At 45.4% G+C, this 15,112-nt stretch overlaps 1 pseudogene; it reads right to left on the reverse strand.

The window, feature by feature from the left end:
* Positions 1–5,462: 5,462 nt before the first annotated feature.
* On the reverse strand, positions 5,463–6,609 carry LOC111542630 (annotated as a pseudogene).
* Positions 6,610–15,112: the final 8,503 nt, after the last annotated feature.

Consider the following 15,112-nt stretch of genomic DNA (forward strand, 5'->3'; position numbering starts at 1 on the left):
GCAACAATTTCTCCTTTGCTCCAACTGTGTGGACTCTGAGCCATTTCCTCACTGCTGCCACTCACACTTGGGACCTGTTGCTCCCTGTGCCCAGGGTGCCTTTCCTCTTGTTTCTGTGTGGCTGACTCCTGCCGGCCCAAAGGGATCCAGATCAGGATGGTGTGTTAGCACCTCTAAGAAGTACCCCAAAACACACACCTCTTTCCCCCATGGGATGGGTGCCCCTCCATGGAGCTCACGTGTCATACTGCGCCGTGACAAATCACATGTCATTGTTCCTTTGCATTAATTTTCTGTGACCTATAGTGAGTTCCTTGAGGGCAGGGAAAGGACTTTTATCTCTGCATTACCACAGCCCACACTGGTTCTTATCCATCCATCCATCCCATCCATCCAACAGACATTTATTAATCAACTACTCTCAGCCAAACACAAACATCCATGATACAGCCCCAGGTCTTAGGAGTTTACAGTTTAGTGGGCGATATAAACATGGAAAATGGACTGTTCGAAAGTATTCTAGTTAACAGAAATGTATATGGGCATTAGGTTAACCAAAGCGAGTAGTCATTCCCATCTGGAGGTTGGCTGGGGAAAGGGCCCATATCAAAGGAGAGCCAGGCTGAATCTTGAGGGATAAGAAGAAGCTTGTGAGTGTACAAAGAAGGGAAGGGCATTTCAGGCAGAGGGAGTAGGAAGAAGAAGAACAACATAAACAGTGCTGAACATTGAACATGAATAGAGCATTGGGGTTTGAGTGGGGAGAGGAGAGAGAGACAACTCTGGAGAGCAGGCAGAGAACAGGGGAACTTTACCACATTACAGAGGGAGGACTTCACACACAGGCACCGAGGAGCTGGAACAGGTATACTTTACACATGGATAGATTTGTAGTCAAATGGTTGATATATTAGTGACGGTGTCGCATCTTCCAAGTCACACAGTGAGTACCTAAATGCAGTTAGATCACAGAAAGGCTGTAATGAGTGACAGGAATGCTTTGGAGCTGGCAAAACTTTCAGGGTCCCTCTGTGTTCACCCTGGGACCAGTCTTGGCTTCCACAAGGCTTGAAGTGGTACAAACGGGTGGTTCAGGGGGTGGTGGGCTGCCATTGCTCCAGCTGCCCTCAAGGCTGCTACACTAAGCATGGCTGCCTGCATGGTCCTCTAGGCATGCTGCTGTGGAGGCTCAGGTGAGAGAGCCTTAGTACCAGCCGCCCTTTTCAACCTCAATGAAGGTTCTGGTTTGGGGCCGTGCCTTGTTTTCAGAGTCTAATTCTTTAGGAAGCTCTCTCTGGCCCTCTCCAGATTTGACTGCGGGGGTCACTGACTCTGGCTCTAACTGCAGTCTCTCTGGCCAGATGTTTCCTTGCCTTCTACCTCTGTGTGGGGCTGTGTGATACTGAACTCAGTAACACTGACAGCTACCATTTACTATGTACCTACTGTGTGCTGGGCTCAGTGTTAAGAGCTTTATATGCATGATCTCTAATCATCACAGCAACTTTGAAAAGTTGATATTTTGGATCCCAAACTGACTGGAAGAATAAGGAAAGTCTTCCTAACTTGAGGGACTTGAAGTTCAACCAAGGTCAGGACTACAGGCTGCCTCGCTACAGGCTCTGCCATACATTTGGAAAGTCTCTCTTGTTGCCCTGTCTCTGCAAACAACCATGTCCAGAGGAAATGGGAAAGTGTTATTCTAAAGGTTTCCCACAGGAAACCTCACCTTGTGTTATTGGTTAAATTGCATCACAGGCTAATTCCTGACCCAGAGACTAGCAAAAGGACTGGAGTGACCACCACTTTTGGAGAAAATGAGGCCCATTGCTGGATTGGAAATGGTTTGACTTCTAAAGGGAGAGCTCTGATGGGGAGAAGTAGATTCCTTAACAAACAGGAATTCCCTAGGAAGGAAGAAGAGAAAAATGGTTGTGGGGTAGGCAACCAACTGCGTTCATTGCCAACTCCTAGCATAAACTTCTTAGAACCAGTGAGCCACCAATGGGAACTTTATCTTGCTTAGACAGACAAAACTGAAAACGCTGAAATAAAAGGTGGGGCTTGTGCTGTTGAGAAGGAGGTTTTATCTACTCCAGGCCTAAATGTTTTTCAATGAGGTTATCGAAATGCTATTTATTTAACAAATAAATATCCCATTACCGTAGGTATCAGTACCTGCCATTTGCAGGTAAAAAAACAGACAGAGGAAGGTTAGGAGACTTTGTCCCGGGCTTCCCAGCAAGGAAGAGGCAGATGTGGGATTCAAGCTCAGGTGTTGGGTCCAAAGCAGATGCTCTCTCTGCTGCTCTACAGAGCAAATTCCAAGGTCTTAAAGGAAGGATAACACAAGCCTGAAAGGAGTCCCGAAGACCATCTACTCTAACCCCCTCATGAGCTTGCCTCCATGCCATGGCATTTTTCCCACTGGGCACTTGTCCAGCCTCCCCTTGAACCCCTCCATGGAACAGGCAGGTATTCACATCTATGAAAAGAATGCTGAGCGGGAGCCCACTCCTCAGGGAAACTGTGTGCCTGCACCCAAGGCACACACAACTTTCAAGTAAGAGGGAACATGTCATAGTGTCATTCAGGATCTCAGATCCAGAATCAGGGAGAGGCAGCACCTTTGTGCAAGACATCATATGAGATAGAATCACAGCCTTGCTTGTGAGAAAGAAAAAGAGTGGTTCCAAACAGAAGTGAATTGAAATTCACATTGCAAGGCTTTTCTGAAAACACACCTGAGCGCATTTCTGTTTGAAATCTATTTGTGATGTTTCTACCAGCTGGTGGCCTGTCTGAGCACCAGCTCCTTCCTAAGCTAGGCTTACTCCACACAGCTGATAGAGGCTCGGCAGTGCTTAACTAGGCCTGTCCTAAACTCACCCCACAACTAAAATGAGACATTCCTGTTATCATGTTATTCCTAGTCTAACTTTTATCTGGATAATTCTTTTTGTCTATACACATTCAACCCCCAAACAATCTATGAACTGGATATCTTTTTGTTGTAAATAAAAAAATAAAACATTGACAAGTGTTCAACTTAAATACTCCTTGAAGGGGCATTAATTAGAAATATATCAATATAATGAAATACTTTAAAATGTTTTTTAAGAGGCAGAATTAAGTTGGTTGATATGAAATAACATATCTCTAAGATGTTATTAAGATATTGATTAAGATGTTATTAAGATATGTTATTAAGATGCAGCACAGTGACATCAGTATGCTAGCTACCATTTATGTTAAAAAAAAATGGTATATCGAGTGGGACTTTCTTGTTCATTAGAGTAGAATTGGAAGGGCAAAGCTGAGGACTATGAAGGATAAATAATGCACCTTGTATAGAAAACCAACAACAACAGGCCAGAATTCCTTTCCAGGGCTTTCTTAAAGATGAAACAACTGACCTTGCAGCTATCAGCACACACTCCCCATCTTCCCACCCTAGTTGGCCTAGTAACCAGTGTTGGAGTTTTTCCTTTCCCACCACGCCCTGCTGCAAGTCACATGAAATGGGCCCCAAGAGAAACATTATTAAAGATTGGAGTTTACTTGCAAGAAAAGGAGGCTGGTGTCTCATTTACCAGTTGGTCAGCTGCTTAGGTATAGTTGATGCATTGATCTGCCCTGTTCCTGCTAAGCAGGGGCAAAGAGCCTTGGGAAGAATGGCAGAGTCTGGCTTGAAAGGGACATGTGAGTCTCCCATGAGCAAGTGGACACCATGGAAGGTGACACTCTTGAGTTGTCTTGTTTCCTGTCACTGGGCAAGGAGACCCAAGCATAAGAGGCTGTGGGGTGTACACAGAGGCAGAGGTTGAAGGGGCTGGAAGAGGTCAACCTGCAGCTGGATCCGCCACATTGGGGAAGCCATGTGTGTGAGAGAGCTTCTCTGAAGAACTTACCTGCTAGCCTCAAAGAGCCTGTTTTAGGGTGCCAGATATTCAGATGGTTAGTGTTGGTCAGTGAGGCCATGAGCATTCACAGAGAAAGAACCATAACGCAGGAAGTTCAGTAAGGAGACAGTTACCCTTCCTCCCCATTGCCTCTCCCAGTCCCCAACTTTGATAAAGGATGGGCAGAAGCTGTCATTGAACCTGATCATGACTCATCCCTCTCTACTCCAAGAGGAAAAGTGAGGGGACAGGAGTAAGAGACAGATATGCCGCTTGCCCACTGCAGGTGCCCCCAGGTCATGATGGGGGTGGGTGGTTTGAGTAGGTATGATCATAATTTTAGACTAGATTAGACTAGAATTTTTAACAGCTAAAAGCGAGAAGAAAGCTATGGGACCCCTTCATTTTCTGCCTCCCTCATAGGGATGGGAGATTGGACAGAGCACTGTTGTAAGTTGTGATCAGTTAAAACCCCCCTCCCACATTTTAGGTTAGTTTCCCACAGCTCCATATATGTGGATATGGGCGGACTATCTCTGGAAGGATAGAGAAGAAATGAGGATATGCCTCTTGAAGAATGACTTGCAGACTGACCGCAGGCCAGATATACTTCCTGCATATCTTTTGTGCTGGTTTTTGTTTGCTTGTTATCACATCTAAATATTACAAAATAGGCAGAAGGCATGCCAAAGCAGTGAGAGGGAACAGGGAGGATGAAAAAAATGGAGACAGGACCCTTATAGCTCAGAAAAAAACAACCAAATTTATCCCTTTAAGGCAACACGTTCACACTGAGGTGCAAAACTCAAATCTATTATTTGTCCCAGAAGGAGTGGGTACAGGGGTGATGGGAGCTACTCTGCACTCGGTTTGGTCCTGAGGGGCAGAGGAAGTGAGGATAAATGAGGATACTTCCAGACAAGTTGCATGCTACAATTGGCCTATCCGGTTGGCAGGAGACAGAAGAGACACTGGGATGCACACAGCCTTCCACCTGCCTGCCCTCTGCCTAAAGGAGTCTCTTACCTACATCCTGGGTCATGAGAGCATTCCAGAAAGTGGAACCTGACCCTGGCCTTCCCCACCAGACCACCTGCAAAGGAAAACTCGCCAGATTCAAGTATGAGTAGTCAGAAAGTGCCATCACTAGATCTGCGTACAGCTAACAACAGAGGAAAGGGGTGTGGGACAGGGATAGAAGAAACATCACCATGGTATTACAGATGCATGTACAGGATTCTCCCTGTGACGCTGTTTGTAATAATGATAATAATAATAACTTTAAAACTTGAGAATGGCCTAAATATCCATGAATAGGGAACTAATTATACAAATCATGGTACATCTATATAACTAGTTCTTTTGAAGCCTGTTTTGTGTAATATTTGTACGTGATAACAAGCAACCAAAAACCAGCACGAAAGGTATGCAGGAAGTATACCTGACCTGGGGTCAGTCTGCAAGGCATTCCTCAGGAGGCTTTTCCTCATTCCTTCTGTATCTTTCCAGAGATAGTCTGCCCATATCCACAAAATCATGAGTTCTGTCTGTACATGCTAATATGGAAAGATATTCAAGATATATAAATCACTTTAAGTGACTTATTAAATAGGCAACATAAAAACATAGTATAAAATCCTAATAATACAAAAGAGTATACAGTGCAAAGCAAGTTGCTCTTTTTTAAAAAACCACAAACATATTTATTCCTCTAAAAACAGTATACCATCTTTCCAGTTTTCAAAATGTTATTATCAATTATCTGCAGATTACTCTCATTAATCTGATTTTTACAAATCTCAGACAGAGCAGAGCAATTCACCAGCACCATCATCAAGCGAGCTACATATCTATTCTTTACCAAAGCAAGGAGACACTTAAGATCAAGTCAAGAGAAGAGCTTTCAGTGTTTACAGAAGGGTAACTCACATTCATTTGTCATACATTTCAGGGTCCCATATCCCCCTTTTAAATTGTCTAACTCCTAACCCAGTTTATTTTTATAGTCTGAAAACAAGGAGTCACCCAAGTGAGATATTCCTTCAGAACACTGTTGAAAATGAATCAAACATGGAGATCCCCCAGATCTCTGTTCTCAAGTGTTAAAAATATTTTATATTAGCACACAGAATATCCTTAGATATATTCCTTTATGTTCTAAAGAGTTTGTGTTTCCCCCTTTTTGATGATGTTTTCAATTTCTTCCGAGACCTTTCCTGTATAGTCATTTGGTTCTATTGCTTTTAACTTCTCTTGATACTCCAGTGGCAAACCATTTTTTTTGCACTCATGCAAATAATCTTTTTATACTGTGAAGACAGAGGAGCACCTTCATAATTTGTCATCAGATAACTTTGACAGGTTAGTTCTCTTTCTTCTTGAGTTGAAACTTTAACTGCCATGGCGCAATCTCGGCTCACTGCAACCTCTGCCTTCCAAATTCAAGCCGTTCTCCTGCCTCAGCCTCCTGGGTAACTGGGATTACAGGTGTGCGCCACCTCGCCCAGCTAAGTTTTGTATTTGTAGTAGAGACGGAGTTTCACCATGTTGGCCTGGATGGTCTCGATCTGCCGGCGGGCCACACAAAAGAACGCCGCTGAGGGGTTTCGGAGGTGGATACTCTCGTCAGCAGGTTGCTGCCGTAGGCGAAGTACAGAAAACTGTCCTCATCCGGGCCCGGGACGTCCCTGCAGCCCGAGTTCGCCATGTCCCACTGCTGCCTGCACGGGAACCTGGAGCAGAGCTGTGAGGAGCTGTCAGAGAGCGCAGCGCGGCGGCCCAGGACCCTGGCCCAGTGACTGCCTCGCCGCCGCCTCCAGCAAGTTGCTCTTTTACCTCATTCCTCATCAGTTCAGATCCTTTCACTAGGGGCAACCCCTATTTTTTGATTCTTGTACCAGGATATGTTATTAAATTTTTTTAAAAAGGTCAGACCAGCGTATGATTCCATATGTGTAAAATTTAGAAGATTACATATATATTTGCAGGTGTGGGTATATGTACAATATATATAATATGTTATACATATACACAATACAATATATAAAATCAATATATATTATTTTTTCTAAAAAGGGACTGATGACTCTATTAATTAATTAATAATTTCCCCATCAGTCAGATGAGGAAGGGGTTTTTATTTTCCATCTTTCTTCATTGACGATTTACCATATGCACTTTCACTTGTATGTTTAATCTTTTTATTTATTTAAAGTAGGTACTGGGATGTAGGGAGGTGGAGAAACCAGTTTGGACTAGACTTTAAAGAACGGTGGCAGAAGGGTATGAGATACAATAATAACCTGAGGGAATAGCAGTGTTGAGAAAAAGCATCTTTCATTTAAGGGAACTTTGACTAGATTTGTTTTATTTTTTGCTTTTGTAGAGGAAGCAACTAGTTGACGGGGGAAAATATGAGAGAGAGAGAGACAGAGAGAGAAAAAGAGGATGCTTGATGGAGCAAAGTCGCCAACAGCACTGGAGGAGGGGACAGAGGGCCAGGCAGTGGGGCTGACCTCAGAGAAGACAGGTGCACCTTTGGAGGGTGCCCCGGATGGGGGCGGGGAGGGGACAGACAAGGAGGGTGCTGAGGCTGAGGATGGGCAAGCTAACTGGCCACAGCGCATGCCCAAGGGGACGAGGGATTCCAGACTCTGCACACATGGCCGAAATAGCCAACTGTGGGTTCCTGGCTACAGAGGAAGTGAGTGGAGCCAGGAGAAGAAGATGAGAGAGCAGAGTGGGGAGGCATTAAGTCAAAATGAAGATGAAAAACTGGTTCAGTGCCAGGGTTTAAAAAAACAATAATATTTTTAAAAGGTTATGCTCAATGACAGGAAATTCAGGCTCTGCGTGACAGGAAATTCAGTAGGCACTCGGTGGGCTGCATGACTGAATTTGTGTAGCAATGTCAGAAATGCTGAAACAAAACAATAAAAGATTTTAAAAAATGCTTTCAAGCTTTTGGGAAACATAATTTTGGTGAACAAGACCCCATAATTAAATGTAGTCTATTTAATTAGGGAGGCAGTACTTCTGGAGGAAAACAAATTGCCTAGGCTGTCAATTTAGCAATGCAACAAACATGAAATCAATAGTTTATTAATATCAGGTGTATGGGTATATACTTGCCTTATACAGAAGAGTTACATTCACACACCTGTTTGCAAAGAAATTAAACATGAGCTGAGATGCTCAAAGGAAATGAATCACTTAGGGATAGAGCATCTTCAATTAGAAAGGACAGTTTGTCCCACCCAGAAACAATCTCTGGGCTCATGTGTAGCTGGAACTGTCACTTGGAATGACTTGTCAAAAGAGCTTGAGGTAAAACTAAAGCTGAAACTGAAAGGTAAAACTCTGAGCTAATAATAACCATTGACCTACATCACCAGAAAGTTTAGGAAAGGAATCAAGAGGAAACAACAGCCACTTAGCCCTTCCTCATCCAAGAATCCTTTCTGCCATTCCTTTCCATCCAGCACTTTTTCCCTGTGTAGTAACTTTCGGCTTTCACATTTCATTACTCCTCCGCAGAATATGAGGTTCAATTACAGGACTCTCACACAGATAGATGAGAAGTGTACTTGTGACAAAATGTTCTCCAGTGGGCTTCTGGCTAATATATTTTTGGCACATCCAAATTATGAAAGAGGATGCAATTGTTGATAAAACCAAGGAAGGAATGTATGTGCTGAGTATTCTGTGTCTAAAATCAAAGTGGGCTGGGTGCAGTGGCTCATGCCTGTAATCTCAACACTTTGGGGGACCGAGGTGGGTGGATCATTTGAGGTCAGGAGTTCGAGATCAGCCTGGCCAACATGGTGAAACCCCATCTCTACCAAAAACACAAAACTTAGCTGGGTATGGTGGCATGTGCCTGTAATCCCAGCTGCTTGGGAGGCTGAGGCAAGAGAATCACTTGAATCTGGGAGGTGGAAGTTGCAGTGAACTGAGATCGCAGCACTGCACTCCAGCCTGGGTGATAGAGTGAGACTCCATCTCAAAACAAAACAAAACCAGAAGAAAACAAACAATAACAACAACAAAAAAAACCACTCACAAAAAAACAAAAACAAAGTGCAGAACCATGTGTGTAGGACAATCTCTTTTTTATGAATATAACAATCTAGGGTATGAAAGCATTATATACATGTGTGTATGGTTATATATGAATGAGATAGAGCTGTATATCCTAACATGAAACATTTCCAAGCGAAAAACATACTAAGTTTGTTACTTTGCAAAGTAATATCTACATCTAAAAAATGAAAAATAAAAAATTACACATGCATAGACGCGTGTTCTGTGCAGTGTGGGTGCCTAGACATGGGACTGGGAGGAGGCACAGCCAGCCATGGGCAGTGCGACCTTGAGCAGGCATGAACTGGAGGAGGATGGTGCAGGTTTTCAGCTTTTCTCTGTAGGCTTCTATATTATTTGAAACTTATACAGTCAGGATATATTCCTATATGACTTATGTAAGAAAATAAAGAGAAACAGTAAGCAACAAAAATGAAAAGTACATAATCAACTCTTTGAGGCCTTCATGGGAAACTGGAGAACCAGACAGGAGTTAATACGAACATGAAACACATCCAGGTCTACTAATCATGACCACTCTGGGAAAGAGGGGAGAGAGGGTTTGGTAGTCGTGGCAGACCCAAGTATCTTACTTCTGCAGATTTGAGGAATACCAGAGAAATGTGGAGAGACTGAGCTTGCAAGTCCATCTCAAAAGGTCTTTGCCCTTCAGCAGTGACATGGCAGTGGGGAGGAAGGAAGAAAATAGGCTGTCTCTGTGTGACTGGTGATGCCTAAGGGCTGGAGCATGAGATGGTCCCCAGGCCCTGTGCCATAACTGACATGCAGGAATAGGCGTTGGCACTGGCGAGAGCCAGTCTGCGTGTGACAGAAGCAGCAGATGATCAGAAATGGAGGGGGCTTTCTGACAATGACACCATCATCCCATGGGGAAGGAACATCTGACTCTTGGCTCACACTAAGATGCTGCCAGAGCGGCTGGTCTCAGCCCCAGATAGAAAGTCTTCACGACGCAGCCTCTGAGGTCCTTCTGCTCAAGGTAAGATCCCTACTTGCCTGGCTCTATCTGGATTGCTGAAAATACTCAAGCACAGGGCAAGCTGAGGAAGGGGCGTGTGGAGGGAGGTGGGTGGTGGCAACAAGTCAGTCTTCTGAATCCCCTATCAAAAATCTGGGAAAGGTAACTTTTTACAACGAGGGTTGGAAACACTGACGCAGAGGATACTGACTGGGGAGGTTTGGAGCCAACCATGGGACCAGGTCTGTCCATTACAGTAGAACCAACACGGCAACCTAGAGTCACATAGGCTAATCTAAACCAGCCTGATGGATCCCCATGTCCTTCCCAGGCCTTCACTGCTCCAAGAGTAACCAGTCACATGTCTCGGTAGCAGGAAGGAAGTCATTGACCTCACAGCAAGTGAAGCTGGTGAAGGAACAGAAGAGAGGTGAGAATCTCCACAACGAGGGGAGGGCAGCATGGAAGAGGGAGTCCAGGCCCTGCCAGCTGAGGAGATGGGGACATAAGGCATAGCTGTGGAAACCCTGGGCCACCACTCTGCAGCGTCCCCAAAGCCTGCTGTGGTACTCTGTGGCTGCCCTCTGCATCCCGTCTGGCTACCAAGGCAAAAGGGTCTCAGCTGTTTAGGCTAGTACTAGCCATGCTCCCTCTAACGCCTAAGTGAGGGTTCCTGAGACCTCCATTCAGCATCTGGGATACCACAAGGGGGTGCCAGGAGGGGAAGAGGCTCTAAACATTAGCAGGCGATTTTGGCATCCAATGTGTTGGCCTGGAGACTGTGAGGAACATAGAAACTTGGAGAACACACAGCAGGTGTTGGTGTGAGGCTGGGCGATGCGAAAATGGAGACTGGGGTTGGGAAACCAACTCATGGTACAGAGGAAACACAATACTGTAGGCCTTTACATAACCAGCTTTCAACCTGTCTGTACAGGAGAGTCTCCTGGGAAGCTTTAAAAATACCTGTCTGGGCCCCAACCCGGAACAATTAAATTGGAACCCCAGGAGTCCCCTTGGACCTACGCTCCTTCCAGAGACCTTTCTTCCTCAGAGGAAAACCCACTCAAAGGTGTCTTTTCCGTCTTTACTGGGAGGCAGAAAATTCACTTGGCACACAGGCTTCTCTGCCGTGTCTTGGGAAGTTTACCTGCTCTGTGAGGTGCTGTTTCACTATGAAATTTACTCCCCTGTGACTTTCAATCCAGGAAACTGAGTCTCAGGGACCCTGGCTAGCGACAGCCCTCACGTCCCTTTGGGTGTATCCCCATTTATTTATGGAAAGTATTTTCTGCCACTCGAAGCACAAAGATTTACTGAGGGGAGGGTGTAGCAGAGTGGTGGGTTAATCCTGAGTGGAGTTGCTTTGCTGTGCAGGTAACTTCCTCTTCCCCCTTATGGCATGAACAGACACAGGCCTTTGTGTTCTGAGTTCTGGATTCCCTTGTCCTGGGTGTGGAATGGACAAATGTAAGCTCTTTTGCTTTTTAGAATGGAGATGTTTTGAAATATAAGCTGGAGAGAGGTAGGGGATGGCAATCAGGCTTTGAGAAGAAGGGAGTGGCCTGGCTCTGATAGCACAGAGAGGGTGGCCAGTCTTGAGTGGTGGGGACTTCTGTGGCATTCACCATCCAGCACCCAAGTTGAGATATACATCTCAGGTGAACTGAGTGAACTGAGGCCCTAGATACCTGGGGATGAGACCCAGAGTCTTAGGAACTGGGGGCCAAGTGAAAGGGCCAAGGATCTTGCCTGACCTGGAGATGGTGGGGGCCACCAGAGGAGCCTGCAGATGGGGGCATTGTCCTGGGGGCCTGGACAATGAGCAGCTCACTGGCTACCATGCTGCACTAAAGGCCCCTGCTCAATGTTCCTGAATGGTGGAAACTCTAGGACTCTAGACTTCTTTGATCTTCCCAAGGGAGGGATGAAGGCAAGGTGATTGGGGACTGGGCCAGATTTAATTTTCTTTAGAGGAATTAAGAAACGTGGCAATTCTTTTTTTTTTTTTTTTTTTTTTTTTTTTGAGATGGAGTCTCGCTGTGTTACCAGGCTGGAGTGCAGTAGCTCAATCTCAGCTCACTGCAATCTCCGCCTCCTGGGTTCACGCCATTCTCTTGCCTCAGCCTCCTGAGTAGCTGGGACTATAGGCACCTGCCACCACACCCAGCTAATTTTTGTATTTTTAGTAGAGACAGGGTTTTACCACGTTGCCCAGGGTGTCGATCTCTTGACCTCGTGATCCACCCGCCTCAGCCTCCCAAAGTGCTGGGATTACAGGCTGAGCCACCGCGCCCAGCTGAAATGTGGCAATTCTTATGCTCTAGGGTAGTGGAGTGATTCACACGACCTATATAGATTTGTTGGTTTAAGCAGATCATTGAGAGAGGGCGTTTCCATCCAGTGACTTTGAAGAAGAGGGTAGAATTAAAGTCTGGTTTATGGCATGAAAAAACCCAACAGAGCCAAAGGGGTGATGCAGGAAAGCCAGGGGAGGAGATCCTGGTAGCAGGTGTTCTAAAAGGAAATTTTTCCTCCTCTAGGGCATCTTTGGTGAAGTTGAAACTGGTTCCCCAACTTTTACATGTGATGGTTTCTCTTACCTCAATTCCTTCTTGGAAATGTTTTAAAGTAACTCTGATTTATTGTTACAAAAACTCCTATAAAAATGTGTAGTTCCTCTCATTCCTGACCCCTAGCTTCAGTTCCTCTCGCCAAAAGCAACTGCTGTTACCAGTTTCTCGTGTCTTCTTCTGGGGATTTTTTTCTTCACGTATTTTTTCTTAAAACAGTATCATTTCTGCTGCTGTTCCACCCCAGGCCTGGTCACTTTGCAATTGACCTTGAGCAGATGTACCCCTAACTCATTTTTAGAATGCTATTCACGATTCCATTTTGTGAACGTACCCTCATACATTCAACCAGTCTCCTGTTATTGGAGTTTCTAGCATGACTTTCCCTTCTGTGTGAGTGTTTTCTTTTGGAGAACTCAGAGGTACCTGTGGTGGGGCGGCGGGGGACGCAGGAACTTGAGGTCAGAGGACCCAGAGAGTTGGAATCCTGGGGAATTGTTAATATTGGGGAACTTTGGGGTTTCCCCAGCCAAGGCATTGGAGATTTGAGGTGATACTAAAAATATCTCAAGGGTTGATATTTCAGTTTTTTCCCTCCTCTGAATCCCAGAAATTTCTGGACTAAGCTCCCCTTCTGTGCATTAGTGCAGGGCTAAAGAGAATGCACCTTTCCATGCCCTGCAGTCCCACCCAGAGGGTCTCCATAAAATTGGATTGAATTGAATATACCTTATCTTTTGTGAACAAAAATACAGCATTTGTTGCACAGTTGTTTTTTTCCTCCTCTGAATCTTCCAGTAGAGAATGGCAGTCCTTGCAAAGACCTTCCTATTAGTTTTGGGAATCAGCAGATGGTGTCTGACATGCACTTGATTTGTTTTTTCCTTCCCCACCAACTCTGTCCCCATCCCTTTTAGGCCCTGCTGTTTTGCTGGGCTGAGCAGTGTCCCTGCCTTTCAACATCACCCTGAAGGCCCTGACCCGTGAGTACTGATTCACAGGCAGTGTCGCAGGCACTTTAAGATTCCTGCCATGTCATCCTGTTCCTCTTCTGACACAGGTAAGAGCAGTAATGTTCCAGTTGGGCGTTGGCTTCTTCCAGGCCTGGGTCAACATTCAGGAATTATGAAACTAGGTGCCTCATTTCCTCATGATCTGAAAAACCAATGGAAATACCCTCAGGAGGAACAAGTGGGTGGCTGCCGTATAGACTCCAGCTGGGTATCCTCATAGCTGGAGTTTGAGATGAGGAAAGGGTGATGCCCCTTGATAGTAACTTAATGCACATGGGGCATTATTCGGACACATAGTGACACAGCTGGCTGTTGTTACTCCTCTTGGATTATTCCATCCCTTGTACTGAGAGCAAGGTCAGCCCCACCAGGCTGAAATAATTGGTTGGGAGGAAGGTTTACATAATAGAAAGGAGAAAGAGAATGAGGCAATCTGCATTTTTGTTTCTTCCTCACCTAGTTGAATTCTATGGCAACATTCGCAGAAACACTAGGTCCTAGCTCAGGATTCCCAGTTGTGGTGGTGGGAGAGGTGCCTCCAGGAAGTATTGCAGGACTTCTGGAAGTATACACAGGGCCAATGCTAGGCTGCGGTTCACCAGCATGCAGCAAGGACCAGCAGCAGTTCTGATTGGTTGGGGCCAACGCCATCTGGGGCGTTAATATTTTAAATATGTCTGGGTGTATTCTGATATTTAATATTACATGAACATTTTATATGTGGAACATAAAGGAGGGGATTTCATTTGTAATTCAAACTACGGGAATTGGTAGGTGAGATGGAGAAATTTTCCAATGGCAAAATCCATGGCGGTTGAGATGGAGAAATGCAAAAATCACAGTGGGAGGAAAGAAATCCCTGGGGACCATCCCAGCATTTGGGATGGTAGTAGTAAAAATTTTGCACTTATCAGAAAGGCACATGAGTAAAATATGGTTGAGAAACACTACATAAAATAGAGGTGGTTCTGGTTTGATACCAGCAGGGGCGACACACGAGGAAAACCCCCATTATAAATCTGTGCATGCCGTTGGGGGGTGGTGCATTGACAGACATAGAGATTGAAATCATTCAGCCTTGTGGTCATGAGGCATGCCAATGGCCTTCCCGAGCCTTTGGGGGGGAACCCTCGTTTGTTCTTACCATTCTGTGATTTCAGGCGAACGTGCTGGAAAAGGGCTTCCTGAAGTAGAGGCCCACAGAGGGCATTATAGTGTGGTGGTCAAGAGCGTGGTTTCAGTCCCAGGCAGACCCAGTCCCAGTTCCTCGGCTGCCACTCACCAGCCACAGAATGCAGGCGAGTGACTTAATCACTCCAGCCCCCAGTTTCCTCTTTGGTGAGGGTCATAGGACTTACTGCAGAGGAGAGGGGAGGAGCATTTGAGATGCTATACTGATAATGTGTTTTCCACAGGGCCTGGCCTAGAGTAGGTGCTTAGTAAGTAGTAGCTGGCACTGCCAGTGCACAGGAGCAAGAGGGCCTGTGAGTTCCACTTCAGCCACAGAAGAGGAGGCAGAAATGCCAGGAAGGTTGAGAACTGGAAAAGGGCGATGATCAGGAA

This window comes from Piliocolobus tephrosceles, chromosome 4, assembly GCF_002776525.5.
Source record: "Piliocolobus tephrosceles isolate RC106 chromosome 4, ASM277652v3, whole genome shotgun sequence".
In the NCBI taxonomy this organism is placed as follows: Eukaryota; Metazoa; Chordata; class Mammalia; order Primates; family Cercopithecidae; genus Piliocolobus; species Piliocolobus tephrosceles.